Consider the following 19,703-nt stretch of genomic DNA (forward strand, 5'->3'; position numbering starts at 1 on the left):
TATATATTAAGTAAAAAGCAGTTGACTTTCTTCTTTATAACGCAAATCACTCATGTGGAAACATAAATAAAATCCTTAGATCATCATTATACAATATTTACAATGAGGGGTGTGTGTAAAAATGTAGATTTATAGAAATATTCCTTAAAGTGAAGATTTTTTCTCTGCTGTGAAATGTGAGCTGATAGAGTTGAAAAAGGCTTAAAGCTTGAGTCAGATTCAAATATTTGTACTCGCCGTCTATGATTGTAGGAGCTTGTCGGCAGGACCAAATTCTATCCTTAGATATTTCATATATATTTTCTAACTTTTATTTTTTTGGCATATTAAGCATTTATTGGGGGAAGAAAGCACAAAATAACACGAAGTCTTTTCCTTTCTAAAGCATCTCTTAAAAAATAAAAAAGCCTTAGGGGCTTTGAAACAAAATCTTTTGAATCTAAACACACTTTAAAAACAAGATTTAAAACTAATTTTAAAAGGGTACAGTCATAACTAATATATATTTGAAAAACAATAAATTTGCTGAAAACTAAAATATTGACATTAAAATACCCATATTTCTAAAATAATTTCCCCATTTCTCTGAAAAATTCCCATTACCACCTGAAAAAAAAAACGACAAAAGGGCACGTATGTATCAAACCAAGCAACAAGTTATCAGTGAAAGGAAATATTGTACATGTTTTTTTCTTTGTAATTTTAATATTTATGTTGTTTAATTCAGTTTTAGTAATTGATATCTCAATTTTTTTTGGAAATTTTAGTCATTTTTTTTTATCAAAAATAATGACGTGACACTGCACACATCAATATCACGTCGAAAAAAAGATTAAAATAACAAAACTAATTGACTTAAATTGAAACTTGACAACAAATATGATCAGAATCGCACTGAGACAAATATACAAAACTAATATTACAGTTTTGCAACAATAAAACAAGTATTTAATTTAACACGGTCTATTTATATTCCATAACACGATGATTATAAGATCAAAAGATAACAATGTAAACCAAATTATTAACACAAATACTATAAAATCTTTTATTATTACTTGTCTAAATCATCACATGTGTCCACACATATGAAAAGATAACATAGTCCCACCTCAAACCTAAAATAAAAACTATGGTCAAAATCTATTTATTATCATACAAATTTCTGCTTAAAAAGTTAATAAACTTTTCAAATCCCAATAATTCCACACCCCTTCTCACTTACTATATAAACACACCTCCCATATAATCTTTTTACATATATATATATTCAAAAACCCTTTTCAGTGTACTTATTTATACTTGTTTTTCTGGTATTTTTTAAGAGGAAGATGATCAAAGTCGGGAAAATGGTGGAATTAATGGAAGAATACAGTTTCATAATGGCGAGAATGAGATTGCATCTGTATTTTCTTGGGAGGGGTGTGGATTTCGAGTTCCTGAGGAGTCTTCGTTCTGCTTCGATTGCTTCTGTTACTGCTGATTCTTCTGCATTTCTGGTCTATTTTTAGTTCAGAAAATTTCGATATTTTCTTGATTTCATTTATTTTTGGGCTTTTTTTCCTTCTTTTTCTGCTTTGATTATAATTGGTACACATATATACATGTATTTTGCACTAAAATCTTAGTTTTTTCCCCCTTCTTAATTCAAGAATTTGATTCTGTTTATCTTTGTTGGGGTTTGAAGGTTTTGAATTTCATGTGAATTTAGAATATTGCTTCATTTCGTTGGTCATTGGATTTTATGATTAATTTAATCAATTTATTTTTCCGTGCATTTAATCAATATCTTGTAAAGATTAAGCTAGATAATTACAAATCAATTAGTTATAAACCTTAACAACCCAGTAATTATTATTTTCAAATTATATCGACTATAATATCAACCAGGGATATCAAAGGACAAATTACCAATAATGGGTCGTCTCAAGCTTATGATAACTGATTGATTATAGTGCAAAAAGAAATAATTTTTTAAAATATATAATAAATCGACAAATTCACTACTCACTAATTGGTCTGGAGGACGCAAACGAGGCGAGTCCATGGCCACAAATCCTCGATTATGTATTGAATATATATATCGTGAGACGGTCTTACTAATCTTTATTTGTGAGATGAGTCAATCCTACATATATTAACAATAAAAAATAATACTCTTAGCATAAAAAATAATATTTTTTCATGGATGACCAAAATAAGAGATCCGTCTCATAAAATATGATCCGTGAAATCGCATCACACAAAATTTTTCCTTTATGATATTTGGAGAGATAGATTTAAAATATATGAATTTCGAATATAATTTTATTATTAATAAAAAAATAATAAGTGAAATTTTAGATATATCTTATTTATTTATATTTTAGTTACACGAATTAATTAGAATGAATTTCAAATGTTTCAATTAACTTCAAATTCATTATAATTAAAATGAAACGCTATATAAACATATAAGTGAAGAATTTGAAATTTATGTTATTTTTTATTTTAAAAAAAATATTTTTGAATACATATCAAACCTATCAATTTGAAATTCAATAATTCAAATACAACTTAATATTAATTACCTCCGCAATTACCATTTGCACCATTTCATGACCACATAGTTTATGTTATATTCTCATATTAATTTATATGTATTAATTCTTTGTTTACTTAATATATAAAATTGTGTTTGTATTTTTTCACACGTGTTCCTGGCCTGTGAGAAAAACCCAAAACGGGAACGGGGATCTTCGATTTTTTCGAGTTCAGAACCGAATCCACTCAAAAATAATAATATTATTAATATTAATAGTAAATCGATATTATAACGGACATGGTTTACTCTAGCGGTGGAAAAAAATATCGAATTTTTGGTATACCGAAATTTTCGGTACGGTATGACACCGATACCGAAAATTTCGGTATGGTAACAGTATGGAATTTGAAATTTTCGGTATATACCGAAATACCGAAATAATATATATAAATTAAAAATAAATATTTTTTGGTATAAAACGATATATATTGATACCGTACCAAAATAAAGAATTTAACTTCTGTTTGGACTCATCATGTTGGAATAGTTCAAATCAAAGTTCAGTGAAACAACCCGACTCATAGTTGCGAATTTAAACTGTTAAGAAATCTTATCTCTATAACTTAACCTTACAGCTAGCTAGAGGACTAGATGCTGAGCCTCGACTTGTTGAAAAGCTTACAGGCTTCAGAAATCACAGGACCTCAGACATTGTTGCAAATATAACGGATGAAGAAGTCGCACATGTTGCGGTTGAAGTTTATTGGTGTTAATTGATGTCTTGTATCTCCAGACACATGTTGCGGTTGATATTTATTGTCTTTATGGATTTGTTTTGTATATATCTTTCCTGGTCTCTTTGATTGTCTTGAGAGATTTGTTTAGTATTGGTAATCATTGGCCTTGAAATTACAAGAGAATGAATTTTTTTATATATATTTTCGGTATGACGATATTTTACCGATACCGTATCTACTTTTCGGTATACCGAAAATTCGGTAAGGTAACAGTATCATTTTTCTCATACCGATATTTTCGATACAGCATACGGTATCCGAAATTTTGGTACGTTATACCGTACCGACCACCTCTAGTTTACTCAATGCAGTTTATTGGTTAACGTGATTTACACACTACTGCGTTAACCCAAGAATTTATCTAATATGTATAGTAGAGTAGCGAATTCAGATTCACACGTCATTAAAAAAATAAATACCTAGAAGTCTCTACACATCAACTTTCTTTTAACTACATCAGAACCCTAATTCAAAATATAAACATATTACTTCTAATTAATGAAATTTACCTAAATCCAACATTTTTATCTATATAACATAGACCAAAACCATCTTGGCACATGCCATATCCTAATTTCTTTCATGTTCGTGGTATGATATTAATGTTTTATGTGCAATTGCAGAATAATAGGGGGCCATTCCACTCATTTGATGCATTTAATGAAAAATGTCGATTCTGCAACACAGCACGTTCAAATGTATCCCCACACACATTTATAAAATTAATTTAATAATTTGAATTTAGTTAAATCAAAATGCAAAGACATATGTTCTATCTTTTTTAAAATTCTATTTGTTAATTCTCAAAGAAAATTAATTTTTTCTATCATAACTGATTTGACCTTGATGTGCATAAATTCAGTGGACCATAGTCGCCCGCCCAAACTGCATGGATCTTATTACATCAATATTTTATATTTATCCATAAATAAAAATAATAATAAGTACAATACCATTTTTTTTAAAAAAAATACAATACAATTTTGATATATGTAAAAAAGAGGGATAATTAAAATTTTAAATTGAAACATATAATTAATATCACCATTGGTAATTTTGCCTAGAATATATATATCTTGTAGAATTTTAAGCGTAACAAAAAATTCTTTCAATTATATGTACAAAAAAGTTTGGAAATGGGTTTTTTTTTATTTTTTATTTTTCTTTTTATGAAGTTTATGATTCTTAAAAAAATAATAATAATAAGAATAAGTATTAGTTTAAGGAAAAATTGGTTTTAAATCCCCAAACCCAAACTTAAATTTACCCTAACTCCCTACATCTAAAAAACTTTGCCCAAACTCCCTAAAAAGTTTAAAGTTGACAAAAATACCCTTATATATTCAATTGATTGATTTTCATGGGAAAATGGTATCAGAGCCATGGTAAAATTATTTCAAACATACAAATTTATTATTACAAGTGTAATTAAATGTTTGATGAGGAGAATTTTCTCAAATTACATGAATCCGAACCCAGGTTCGAGATTAACTCGTTACATGAATTATTCCAAAAATTTCGAATATTGGCAACAGGAAGATCTAACCCATGTTAGATATCAAGAAGGAACCTCTCGGAGTTCTAAGGTAAATTTATGATTCAAAATAACAGATTATTAGAAATAGTAATGGATTCCTCTAAACTCTTGAGAGATCTTAGAGAATTTCAAAAGACGGTACAAAATTATGACAATATGTTGTATTATGTACCACAACATGTGGAGATAATCTTTGAAAACCATGAAGAAATTCTTGGAATATTAAAGGATATTTGAACAAGAATTCAAAATCTAGAACAACAATCAAGTTCTAGTAAGAGGGCTTCAGAAGGAAGGTAACCACCATCCTTTGGTACTGAACCCTTTTTACATCAAAGAGTGAAGACCAAAGTGATTCCAAAACTTTTAACTGAAGAAGAAAAGATGATCAATATAATCAAAACAGTCTCAGAAAAGAAATTAATCTGATGACAACGTTAGAAAAGATTGGTCTAGAGGATCTACAAGAGCTTGCAGAATTTTTTGCAAACCTCAAAGTTGTAGATCTAAAGATGAACACGACTAGGGGTGAACAACCAACAATAACTTAGTCATCTACACAGGAACCACCAAGAGAAAGTGTGGGATCTCAGAATATAAATATGATAGAATCCCAACCAGACTTTTACACTAGTGGAGAAACACACCCAGCGGGAACAAGGTCAAGGAAGAGTCAAATTCTTTTGCACCAAACATCCTATGGGAAATCTGTTTTAGAACCAATACATCCTTATGGGGTTATGCTTAACCTAGATGTATTAGACTTCAAAAACAAAGAAGATCTCATAGATGATTGGACATCTGCTATGAGAATTGCAGCCGGCACACTGGATCTCAACAGAGAAGGATTCATTAAATTTTTAGAAATGAGTCTTATGGGATCAATTAAAATGGCTTGGGATATGCCTTCGGTATAAACTAAAGAATCAGTCCTAGCTGGAGAATCTCTTAGTGAGATAGCCGGAAGAATGAGTACCCTTTTTAAAGCACAGTTTATAGGGGTAGACTATTTTAATAGTCAAGATACAGAGAAGAAAAAGAAGTACACTCAAGCTCTGTATAGTCTTGAATTACATGATATATGTTTAGTGGATGAATACATTATGTTATTCGCTAAATATAGATGGAATTCAGGGGTTGAAGAAGATATAGCAATGCAGCTCTTCTTCGAAAAAATGCCAAGTCCCTGGAGAGAAATGCTAATAAGGGAATATGTCCCTGGCAATCCAGATACATTGGCACGAAGAGCCTCTTTCCTTAATGGAAAATTGGCAGAATGATGTCATTTGGCAGCATTACAAAAGAACTATAAACGTTTAAGGGGTATTAATAAACGTACTCCTTTGTTTTGTAAGGAAAATGATCTTCCAACAATTATTGGAAGTAAACCACAAAAGCAAAAGAGGAAAAGTTTTATGACTCATCCTTATGCTAGAAGTGGAAGAAGTTATTGAAAGGCAAGGACATCATGGTCCTGACAGAAAGAGAGATCATACAAATCTGGACAAAGAAGTGGACCATCAAGAAGTAGGATATCATCCCAAGCATCGAGTACATCTCGAAGCACAAGAAGAACACATACGAAGAAAACTTTCAGAAGAGCTCATACTCGAGCTAATGAAAGTTTTAAATATTGTAATTGCTGGACATGTGGAGCTAGAGGTCATATCTCAACCAATTGTCCAGAAAATGAAAAAAAGAGGTATTAAACGCTTCGAACCAACCCCAGATATTGAAGAAGCAGTTTATTACCAAGATCTTATTCAGATATACCGATTTGAGGATATTTCCTTAGATGAAATTATATATGAAGAATAAGAAGTCTTAAGTCAAGGAGAATCTGATGGAACTGAATCAGAATCTGACTGAATACGAGGTGTTTCGACACGAAACACGTGAAGATTTGCCTAGTTTCTTTAGTCAGACAAAAATATCTCATAACATGATCCAAATGATCATTAAAGAAAATCTTAGTCTACAGAGATATCTGTGATTCTCTGCAGGACAAGTAGAAAAGTTCTTAGGAAATCTTGGCCTAAGAAACAGAAAGCATCATCTAATCTATAAAGTCTCCGGAAGGGAAATGACAATTCCTATGGAACTTACCGAAAATAGAATGAAGATGCAGTTAATTCCTTCTGAAGAAATTAAGGAGGAATTACAAAAATTCAAGATAGAAGTAGCACGGACCATGTCCTGGATTCATATTGGAGCAATCCAAATTATGATAAAAGATAATTTCAAAGAAGGAATAGATTCACCCATTGATATAGCTATATGCGATAAACGAATGGGGAACCTTCAAGATTCAGGACTGGGAACTATCTCAGGAAATCTTTGTGCAGGAAAGATTGTAGGAGTAATCTATCCGAGAATTGTCTACAACCTGGCAGATCGAGATTTTAGCCGAGCCTTGACATTGCACCAGAATTTCAAGGAAAAAAGGCTAATGAAAGAAGGTAATAGACCATATTCTATTACCTATCAAATTTCATATGCTTTATCTAATACACATCATTCAGAATTGTTTATTAGAAATGAGTTTATTGAAATACCTGAGATATTTGAAAAATTTGCTCGGGAAATTTATCCAGAAAGAGTTGAGTTTCCTTTAAGACAGGAAACAGATATCCAAATACAAGACAAACCGATTCTATAGAGGAATCAAAGTCTTAGATTCGAATCAAGAAGACTATCTTTTCAGGGAGATAGAATTACGAGTTACAGGTGGGAAAAACACCTGTCCAAGAAACCCAACATGAGCCAAAAAGTTTTTCTACAATAGGAATGCTTAGATGCCCAAGAAGATGGAAGGAAGTAGAAATAGTATTTGATATTACAAAACAAAGGAATCAATTTCTTTGTAATACCATATACTATTTAGAACAACTTATGATAGGAACTTACAAAGGAATTATCAATATCGGTGAATTGGAAGTTCATATCAAAGGCATTCCAGGAAAAAAATCAGATCGATTGGTTTTTGGACTAGAGTTTCTCGAGGAACATAAACCTTGGAAACATCTAGAGTATGGAATGGAGTTTATGCCAGAAGATAAGATATTCCAAATCCAATGACCACAAGCCCATTCTCGATATACATTCCAAATCCAATGACCACAAGCCCATTCTCGATATACATTCCAGTAGGAATGTTGTACGAACAATATAAGGCATAATATTTTGTTGCTTATATTGACTCAGGTGTTGGAATATGTACAGCAAAAAGAGGAGTTTTTCCAAATAATTTGGAAGAAGAATTACCAAAGATTGCTGGAAGAGATTTTTCCAGAATAATCTTAATCTTATGTAAGAGGATTAAGATGACGGAAATAATGATCGGAAGTGCGGGACAAACGCCTAGGTATAAGGTAAAAACACCACCAATTTATTTTCATGATACAGGAGCTGACATTGTACGAGAAAATAATTTCCTACAAATGTTTAAATCCTATACTCAAGAAAATGAGACTAGAAGATTAGTGTTTACAACACCTTGTAATCACAAAATCATAGTCCAGAGACTAAGAGAGGCATTTTATCGAAAATTGCCACTCCAGTTTCGCAGCAAGCGTGGTGATGAAGGAAAATTTCTAAACCCAAAAATGAAGGATTCTAGACGGTTTGGAGAAACAATGCTCCGGTTAAGAGCAGATAAAGCGCTCCAACCAGAAGAAATAGAATGCCTTAAGATAGCTCTACAAAAGAATGATGTAGACTTTGAATCTAAGGTATCATCGTAAGATATCAAGAAAAGGATCAAAGAAAATTACAATGAAGATCCCTTGGCATGGTGAGAAAAAAATCAACTCAAAGTTTGCCTTAAAATTAAGGAATGCAAAGAGTATGAATTTTTCGGTTGCAAGCCTATTCCAATGAACATAATTGATCAAAGGGATATGCAGATTATAATCAAGGAACATTTAGACCTTGGTTTGATCAAAGCAGGAATTTCACCATACAGCAGCCCGTGAATCCTCGTAAGAAATCACGGTGAAATAAAAAGGAACAAACCCAGATTGGTTATTAATTATCAAGAGATTAATAAGATTCTGGAGTTTAATGGGTATTTTATACCTAGTAGAGAACATCTAATCAGTTGCATACGCAATGAAAATATATTCTCTAAGTTTGATTGTAAGTCTGGTTTATATCAGATTCGGATGAAGGAAGAAAGCAAGAAATTCACAGCTTTCTCCACACCACAAAGACATTTTATTTGGGAAGTATTACTCATGGGATTTGCTAATTCACCCCAAATATTTCAAAGGAAAATAGATAATCTTTTTAAAGATTATTTCAAATTCATGTTTGTCTATATTGATGATGTGTTATCAAATTTAAAAATATAGAAGAACATATTAAGCATTTAGAGATTTTTTCTGATATTTGTAAATAGAAGGACTGGTTCTATCAGAAAAGAAAGCAAGTCATTGCCACAAGAAAGGTTGAATTTCTGGAATAGAAATCGATGAGTCCAGAATAATTTTGCAGGATCATATAGTTGAAAAAGTGCAAAATTTTCCAAACGAACTAAAAGAAAAGAAACAACTTCAAAGTTTTCTAGGAGTTGTTAATTTTGCTGAGATGTTTATTAAAAACCTAGCAAAACATAGAAAAGAGTTTAGTCCATTACTGAAAAAAGATGCAAAATTTATATGGACGGATGAACACTGTAAGGTCCAAAAATGAGAAAACGTAACTCAACTGCATGCGAATCTAGGAAAAATATAAATACATAATTAAATTATTTTAATTGCGTTAATTATTTGTAGTAGGAATTTTTTTTATATGTACAAATATGGTTTTCTACTAAAATGTATTAAAATGTGTTTTTAAGGGCTATTCGAGACGCGATCGAGGAACAGAGACCGAGAGACCGAAAAAGAGAAAATATTTTTATTAAAAGGATTATTTTTACTTATTTAAATTATGGTGTTATATTTTTCAAAAATAATGTTTTTAGGGTACTTTTACCCGCCGAGTCGTATTTTTAACCGGTAAACGATTTTCGACGAAAATAGAAGCTTTTTGAGAACCCAACTAATATTTTCGAAAACTTCCCGACACGAAATATTTTACGTACGTGTTAATGGGCCTAATGGTCTTACCCTACCTAAGTTATTGGGCCTAGCAAAATACACAAATATTTATATTAAATAAGAATTTAGAAACCCTAGAAAACCTATCATAATTCACGTCTAGGCTGATATCTTCCCTGGCAGCCAAGAATACACGATCACACACAGAATTTTAGAGGGTTTTCTCGCTACTTTTGAAGAAAAAAATTCCAGCAAGCGTTCCCCGGCACTCCGGCTAAATTCCTACGCGTCTAGAACCGAGTTTCGAGCGTGATATACGCAAAAGCACGCCTTAATCTCCCTTTCTTCATCGCTCACATCATATTATGCGTGTTTATATGTATTTGCATGAAACATATGATAAGCTTCTGGATATTTTCGTTTTTAAGAATTTTTGCATGAAAATCTTGAGTTTTCTTGATGTTTCTTGTTGGCTCTTGTTGCTAGAAGGGGCTGCCAAGGTAAGGGTGTGTGAGGGGACGATTTACAGTAGGTTTAGGGGCCAAGGTGAGTGGCTGCAGGGTCTGTTACGGGCAGGATGAAGGGCTGATTGGGTCTTGGGTTTTCTTGCATGAAAAGGGGTCGGCCATGGGGTGGCTGATGTGCAGGCGACGAGCGGCCTTAGGGCTGGTTCCAGAGGGTGTCCAGGGCGTGGGTCATGACCCTGGGAGTGTCAGACATCGTCTGGTCCAGGGGTAGCAAAGGGCCGATCGGTTGTGGCTTAAGGATAGGGTAGGCGCAAGCTTCTTGGGTGTTCTTGCACAGGATGTGCATGGGGGGTTGCAGCGTGGTCATGGGGCGGTCTAGGGAGTCCATTAGGGTCCTGAGTGGGCTGGTATAGGTCTGGTCCTCATGGTTATAGGCTAAGGTCGAAGAAAAAAAACGGCGGCATGGTTGGGCTAGTATTGGTTCGAACCCACAGAAAATACAGCAGGGTCTAAGTCAATTTTTGAGGGTCCTAAACATTTTGTTTTGGGTTGGAAAAGGGTTAGTTAGGTGCAGGTAGTTTAGGGTTCGAATTCGGTAAAGTTTGGGCGAGTTTCGAATTTATTCGGGTTAAAACCGGGACTTCAATTCAAGTTTTAAAACGAATTTTCGAATTTTAGTCGAGGGGTTAAGTTTACGTCTAAGGAATGTTTATGGGTGAATTTTAGGTCGATAAGTTAAGTTTGGAGGGATTCTAGTCGTCGTTTTAAGGTTTATGGGTAAATTGGGAAAGTTTTAGTTCCATGGGTAAAATAGTCATTTTACACCCGAAAAATGTTAGACGTCCTTGCAGTGCCCTAAATGCTATTATAAATGTTAAAAATTTTTATTTTTAATTTTTGAGGAATTTTATGATGAAAAACGATAAATGCTAAAAGATGCGTTGCATCCTTGTTTTAAAAGGAGAAAGGAAATTAAATGCATGATTTTTATAAAGTGATGAAAACGTAAAACGTTGAAGGAAGGGAAGTAATTGTGACTATTGAGGATATGAGGATGAAAGTGGGAATATCGTGAGGGAAAAGGCCCTAGAGGGAGCCCATTTATGGGAAAAGGCCTCAGAGGGAGCCCGACGATCGTATTTCCATTCGATGAGGATAGGCCAATGCTCAGTTGTCAAGAAATCGTCGCTGATGTCCCCGTTGCCCAGTACTGTGGTTTCATGTAGATGGATCCATCGAGTTTTTGAGGATTGAGGAAAGTCACAATTAACGATCTGAATTCAACAAAGGAAAATGAAAATGAAAAAAGAAAATGTTTATAATCATAATAAAAGGTCGTATGTTATGAGGAAAAGGAAATGTTAAGGTTTATGTTTGCATGTCATGAAAATGTTATTTTTAAGTATAAGTATTTTTCACTGTTGCTTGTGGTTTAATACGTATTACTTGTTATAAAGATTATGGTGTGTTGAGTTTTTAGACTCACTAGGTGTGATGGATGCAGGTGAGTTTGAGGGAGGCCTTGATGGTTGATTTGGTCGGACTGAAGGTGCACATAACCCGAGGACCAACGCTTCTACTTTTCCGCACTTATGATTTATGATTACAATTTATGTTAAAATATTTTTAATACTATTTATTTATGCTTTAGAGTGGTTTTTGAGAGGATGATACTTTTCACGTTTATTGCTTTTTAGGTTTGGTAAAACATTTGGCTATTTCATGTTTTGACTATTTCTTTTGGATTTTCAAATACTAGTTGGTTGTTTTATTTAAAATGATGCGAAATATTTTATGAAAATATTTTCATGAATTAAAAAAGGTCGGCCGTTTCATGTGTAAAAAAAAAATTCTAGTATTTTTAAGCATTAAAAAGGGCAGACGTTTCAAACACACACATAGACTTAGTCAATTAAAGGAGATTTGTAAAAATCTTCCAAAAATGACTATTCCTCATGATGAAGATGATCTGGTATTATACACAGACGCCAGTGATAATTGGTGGGCGGCAGTATTAACAAAGCTCACTCCAGAAGGAAAACAGCCATACAGATATTGCAGTGGACTATTCTCAGATGCAGAAGCCATAAGATGACATATCAACGAAAAAGAATTTTATGCAGTAAAGAGGGCTTTTGAAAAATGGTTATTATTCTTACTCGCAAAGAAATTCACTTTGAAAGTTGATAATACACAGGTGAAAGCTTTCTTAAGGAATAGAATTGAGTCTAAACCTGAGAAAGCCACATTATTAAGATGACAAACACTATGTCAGAATTATATTTTTGATATTGTGATAATCAAATCTCATGAAAATATTCTTGCAGATTTTTTAACAAGAGATGGACAGCGTTGATATCGATGCCATCATCAAAATGCAGAGGCATTTTAGAGAACACCTTGAAATGCTTCAAAACAAGTTTAACAAGCTGGTCTTAAACGCAGAAGTTGCGGGAAGGCTACAACAAGCCGATAAGAGAATTGTCTCTGATCGAATCACAGGATGTTTATGGGCTTATACTCAGTTATGGTCTGCAACACAAAGACCTATCCTCCAAGACATTGAGAAGCCACTGTTTCACAAATGGAGAGTTTTCGAGTACAAGAATCTATACCTGGAGCAGGTGACTCAAATATCCCTAGCACAAGTGTTAATCGGGATCATCTCTAGATGAGTCGGCTGAAACAAAAATTGAGACTCCAGATCCTTATCTCGAGTCTTCAAGTCAACCCTTCACCTCGGGGATTGAAGAGGGAAAGATCAACTTTAGACCTAATGCTGACAAGGGCAAATATAAGGTTGATACTAATGAAGCTGCAATTTGTCCATTTCAGATTTACCAACAAAAATGGGAGAAATTAAAAACTAGAGTATGCATTAACCCAACTACAATCAGGGTTGATGTTTCAATGAAATATCCTAGGGTATGGATGAAAAAAATTCATATCCAAAAGAGGTCAAAGAATGGTATGAATTCGGGGCTCTTGCCTCAGTTTATACCACATCACTCAGCTTCCAAGAAATTTCAGGACTACCTAAATGGATTCAAGAAGTTGTTTATGAAACTTGGGCGAATAATGGTTGTTTGTCCAGAGGAGACATTCTGGAGCTATAATTTTTCAGATAAGAACCAGAACCAGCAGGAAAAGGCTCACACGAAGCCTTTCATTTCATCAAGTTAAGGAGGCCAGATACTAATGTTCAGAAATTTACCAAGAATCCTCCGTCAGAAGAAACACCCCTTGTTGCTTCAATAACTGAAGACGACATTTCCACAAGAAGAGCATGAGGTCTATGGGTCTGTCTTATTGAGATGGACAAAGTCAAGTTTCCGTTTAAGTTTTATCATAATTTAGTAAACGGATCATTCCTGTTAAGTACCATGACAAGAAAAACAACAAGTTTTGCAGAAGAACAATTCGAAAAGAAAAAAAAATCTTCTGTGGAATAGCAAGCTGCTGGGGAGTAAAGAAACTCGTCGGAAATTCTGCAATATGGCTCATGTGAGAAGATGGTCAGAACAGATCTGCCCAAAATGCCCAAATCAAAAGGAGCCAGAATGTGGCAAAGGTTTCAGACCTCGGTCAGATAGAAAGCATGAGGCAGAAACAAGTGGTGAAGGACCACAACCATGTTTTCTTCGGGGACATCAAAAGTTTAAGATTCATCGACAAAAATAAGTGGACATATGACCCTAATCACGTTTCTTTGGGGATAACAAAAAGAAAAGATTCTCTGACAAAAGCAAGTGGGTATATAAAGTCCCCACTACCAAAAAGAAGTTGAACCTAATTACCCCTATAAATAAAGAGTAAATGGGAACAATAAAAACACACCAGACCTAAATCGAAGTTGGAAACAAGGGAAAATGTATTTCACATATCTCAAAGTTTACAGAAGAAGGATTAAGGCAACAAGAATGCAGCTGAAAAATTTTAAAGCATACTACAAGCTGCTGAAAGAATAAGGAAGGGTGATACAAGCTGACTTGATCCAAACGCATATATACTATTTATGCCGAGAGATAAAAGTTCAAGAACTAACTGTTTCTAGATTAATGATCTAGAAAGAATACAAATCAAGAAAAGTGGAGGGACCATCCAACCACTCCACCAGATATGGCTAACCACAGCTGGAAGGCATCAAGTTATAGCAAGAGTTTGAAGTCCGTAATACAAATCCTCTAGGGGCTTCTATAAATAAGAAGGCAGAAGGAAGACAAAGGCATCACTCAACGTCTTCATTTTTCTTCATAATAATTTGTAATATTTTCTTTCAAGTTTATGTGTGCTGTAAGTTAAGCTACTATTAGTAGCTAAACAAGTTTCTCCTCCTTTACAAGAGGTTACTATGTAATAATATTTAGTAAGTTTGAATAAAAGAACCAAGGCTTTTGCCTTTCTCTTGTATTAGTTTCAAATTGAACTTCTTTACTCTACACCTTGAGGTAGGAAATGAAATAGGGTTGTGCTAAGTGCTGTTAAAGGAATCTGCGTCAGAAACCATCGGTTGCGATTGTGTGGTTGGACTGTGAGGAGCAGTGTGTAAAATTCGATGGATATAACCCGGTGGCATTTTGTTCGAAAAGGTAAACTGTTCAAATATATTATACGGAAGCATGATGAGCCTTTTATTTAAAAAAAATCGATCATTTGTGCATGGTATATAGGCTGAAAACCTTGCGTATCTGTATGTCTTGGGGCTATATGCCTTTAAGAACAGGCTCGATAAGTATAACAATGACACGTACCCAAATCATAGAATTAAGGATGTTTTTGAAAATTTTAGTAAAATGGGGAGTTTAAACAAAGAAATAAGGAGATGGAGAGTGAGGAGAAAGTTGAGTTTGGAAAAAGAGAGTGATTACCAATTTCCCCCTAGTTTAATATTGTCTCATCCTATACATGGAATCCCATCATAATAATTATTGTATATGGCCTCATCTGTAAGTTCGTTTTATCATTTGCATGTGAGAAAAAGAAAATATATGGCCCTATAAATATTTTTTTATTATATGTTTTTAATTAAACAAGAATTACTATTGATGCATTAGTATTTCTCCATAAAACATGCTGGTGTTTCCCAAAGTTTATTGACTGATTCATTTTATTCGCAATGTATGTCAGTCGATCAAATTGGACTTTTACGAGTGTTATAAATTGTGGCTCATTTGATACGAATGTCTCAGGTTTAGGAGGAGATCTCAACACAACAAAAAAAAGGATCAAATTGAGACAGAATTGGAGAAATCATCGCTAATTTTAGAGATTTTGTTTTTTCTAAATCCGTCGCAATTTTGAATTTGCCCATAGTTTTAATAAAACCGTGGGAAAAATCCTACGGTTTTTCGATATTAATGATGATAATATAAAAATCGTTGTTATTTAACAACAATTTACTTCTTATGTCGTTGTTAACAACAATTTTACGTCAACCATCACTGCTAGTAGCGTACAATATAGACAAACCTTCGTTGTTGTAACAGACCTCAGAGTTCTATCGGTTGATTCTTAAAAGCAAAGCAGCAAATCAAATTCTTTTTTTTTTTATTGCGTTAGGAATAATGTATGGCTTGCCTCTTTTAAAAGTTTCAAGAATCATTCTGGTTTTTTTTTTCCTAGGCATTGAAGTCCGCCTTCAAACAAGAAATCAGCTGTGGGTTGGTTTGGCCTCTCCTCTGTCTTGAAATCGATTTGATTCGATAACCTTCTTGTAGTCATTCATAGTTAAAGCTTGCTTTGTTGGAGTTATTGGTACTGATCATTAAGGGTCAAACTTTTTGCAAACTTATTCATTCTAAAATATACAAGTGTAAATCGCTACTAAATTTGACGAAGATTCGTGAGAAACTGTCACAATTACAATGTATTGAGAGAATTCTAGAATTTGTGATGGTTCAAATATAATTTTTGTCGCTAGTTGACGACAAAACTTAATGGTTTGTTTCTGTCGCAAATTCAAAATTTGAATTTGAAGACAAACTTTTGTGACTGAATTTGGAAAATGACGCTATTCAGCAAACATATTTTTCGAAATACGTCGTCGATAACGATCATCTATAAAAACTCCATCCTCTTATTTGTCTCTTTTTTCGGGATATCATGCATTTTAATTACATGCTAACATGTGTTTGAGTAGGTCTCTTGTGTGAGACGGTCTCACGGATTGTATTTTGTGAGACATATATCTTATTTGTGTCATTCATGAAAAAGTATTACTTTTATGCTAAGATTATTATTTTTTATTGTCAATATCGGTTTTTGTAATTATATGTTAAATGTATATATATAATATATAGTGGAAAACATGCATGTTATGTATATATATTTAGATAATTAATTAGCTAGCCATGTATAATAGTTTTTATTTTTTGTATATAATATATGTTAAATATTAATTAATGCGTGTAACTAGCTAGTAATTTTATTGTTAACTAATAAATTTATAAATTGAAAATGTTGTATGTTAGATTATTTATTTTCTAATATAATTGTATGTTAGGTCTAACTATTTATACTAATCAATTCAAACATTACTAATATCTTTATTATTAACATTATCATTATCATCTAATGATTATTTTAAGTTATACTTATAAATTAAAACATAAATTTATCGTTGTATATATGTATATATTATTTTAAAAATTTAAATTTATTAGTTTTTAATTTAAGTTATACTTCGTCGCTCGATTCTCACACAACCGTCCCTTCTCAGTCGGACCCTCATACGACTATAGATCCTTTTATGGACGTGACTACTCACATAAGATTATCGAACCATCACACGATCTAGACGACAATGATGGCGACTGATATGCCATATGACAACGACGAGACTGATACGCCATAAGATGTTATGATATTTGGATGATGATGTAATTTCACAATATANGATTTTAGAAGGGGGTATGTTGGGATCGGAAAAGATTTTAGAAGGGGGTTGAATCAACTCTTTTAAAAATTGAACGTTTAAATTTGTTTTCAATCGTTTTTAGGCGGTTGAAATTTTTCTCGAACGGTTAGAAATGTGAAACACTTTAAAAATTACGGAAGACGGTTCATAATTTCTAATGATAGCTACAACCGGTTGGCTAGCTGGTTAACAAGAAACGGTTCAAAATGTAAGAAATTGCAGAAGGTAAAAAAAAACAAGATTTTATGCATGTTCGGAGATAAAATTCTCACGTCATTCCTTCTTCTTTTTCAGGAAGGATTTCACTAAAAGACTTTGTTTTTACAAACTTTTGCAGCAGCCCACTCAAACTATGACTTATCACACTGCCTGTGTTGGAACTCTTAGTGATCACTTTACACTTCTGGATATTTAATAACCCTATGTTCACCAGACCACACAGTAAATCAAACAACCCAAATGTCACTGAAATAAATTAAAAAACAATAGGCTTGGGTAGCATGAGGTTGATCTTTGAATGATCAGATAAGTTTCTGATGATTGCGTGCTTGTATGAGTGATGAAAGATGAAACTTTAAGTGCGCTTAAGATCTTCAGGTATGCAAGCTTAGTGATATAGCAATAGAGCAGTTGAAAACCTTGTATCTCGGATAGTACAAAAGTCAGCGAGCTCTTCGTGCATTCTTCAATATAGGCTAACAGTTCAAAGGTCGACAGAGGACATGTAACGTAAACTTGTAACGTTAAAATGATATGTCACTATCAGGTGCGCACTGGTGTACAAACATTTAATGTTCTCTTTGTTTGTGCAACTTTAGGTCCCGTTCTTCTGAAGAGTTGCTGCTAGACGTTTTGTTTATGGTAACTGCTAGCTTCATTAGAACTTGTAGAATATTTGAATGATCTTTCTATTTTTGGAATAGTGAATGATCTTTCTAGATAAAAATATTTATCGGGACTGGAGCAAGACATGATTGACTTGTAGCGGTGCAAAACATTTAATGTCCTGAGCCGGTCAGAGAATGTTCTTCATTAAGTTTTCAATAAATAGCTCCTTAAATGAAGCTGTTGAAGTCTTTAAGCAGCCAGTTGGAAAACATCTAACGGTTGAAACTCTTCAAGCTGCTGAGATGCTACAAGCGGTTGAAGCGTTCCTGTTGTACAAAACAGATTGCAGCTGTTTCCTGAGACAGTTAGGTGCTGTTTTGATTTTGTTGATCACCAAAACTTAAGTGTAATAAAAATATCTTAACAATATATATAATTAGTTAATTATTTATTTTTAAATTATACATGCATATTTTGCAATTATCAATATGATTTTTTTAAAAATTCGGATTTATTTATTGATGTCTATATATATTCAAATTCGTTATTTGAAACTACTTTATGTATATAAAAAAGTTATTACCAATATTTTATAAAAAATATTAATAATTTTTTTAAAAAAACATGTAAAATTAATTTTGGGGATTCAAATATAAATTAACTATTTTAAACTATTTTTAAAAAAGTAAATAATTTAGTTATAGATTTAATAAAATAGTAGCAAAAATAACGACGATTTCTATTTAAAACCGTCATAAAATTATCGATGATTTGTAGCTAAATTATTTCTAAATAGCGACGATTTTAATTCAAACTGTCGATAAACAACCCGATTATAATTATAATCGGTTTAGGCGACGATTTTTTCAGAATCTAGTCTAGATGGGGGAAAAAATCATGTCTAGATTTTCTTGTATTGTGTTTTATAAATTTTAGATAATATATATTTATTATCTTTCAATGACTCAATCCTAATCTAATTAGAACTCTTCTAGAATCTTGTATCTCTCCTTTGTCAATTTTTTCATGTTATATTTTGTTAAGAAAATATTATTCCCAAGAATTTTGGTGTATGACAGAAACAAGTCAGCTCGAGTATATGAGATATGCAGCAGTTCGACCGCTCGGCTCATCAGCTGTTATATCTTTCTAACCGGCTAAAGCTTAAAGGAGTTTCAACCGCTTACTTCAGACCGTTAGCAGACTCAGCTTGTACTTTAATGTTTCTCAGAACTGGATCATTAAAGAGAACTATTTATTGCTCAAAGACATTCTCTGACCAGCTTAATACATTCAAAGTATTATACCGCCTTGAAGTCAACGAATACTTACATCAGTTCCAAAATTGATCTACATTTAATTATCTTTCACAAAAAAAGGAAGAACAAGTACAGACTTCAAGTTCTGTTGCCAAAAACAGTTTCCATAAAAAGAACTCATCAAGAAAAGCGATTCAGAACTATGCTGAGAAAAAGGAACATTAAATGCGTTTATCAAAGATCAATTAATGCTCATTATGTCAACAGCAACACATCTGTTCAGAGGATCAGTTTAACGTTGTTATGTCCTTTCCGACCGTTAAGGAAATCATG

The sequence above is a fragment of the Primulina huaijiensis genome, chromosome 12 (assembly GCF_012295235.1).
Source record: "Primulina huaijiensis isolate GDHJ02 chromosome 12, ASM1229523v2, whole genome shotgun sequence".
Lineage (NCBI taxonomy): Eukaryota > Viridiplantae > Streptophyta > Magnoliopsida > Lamiales > Gesneriaceae > Primulina > Primulina huaijiensis.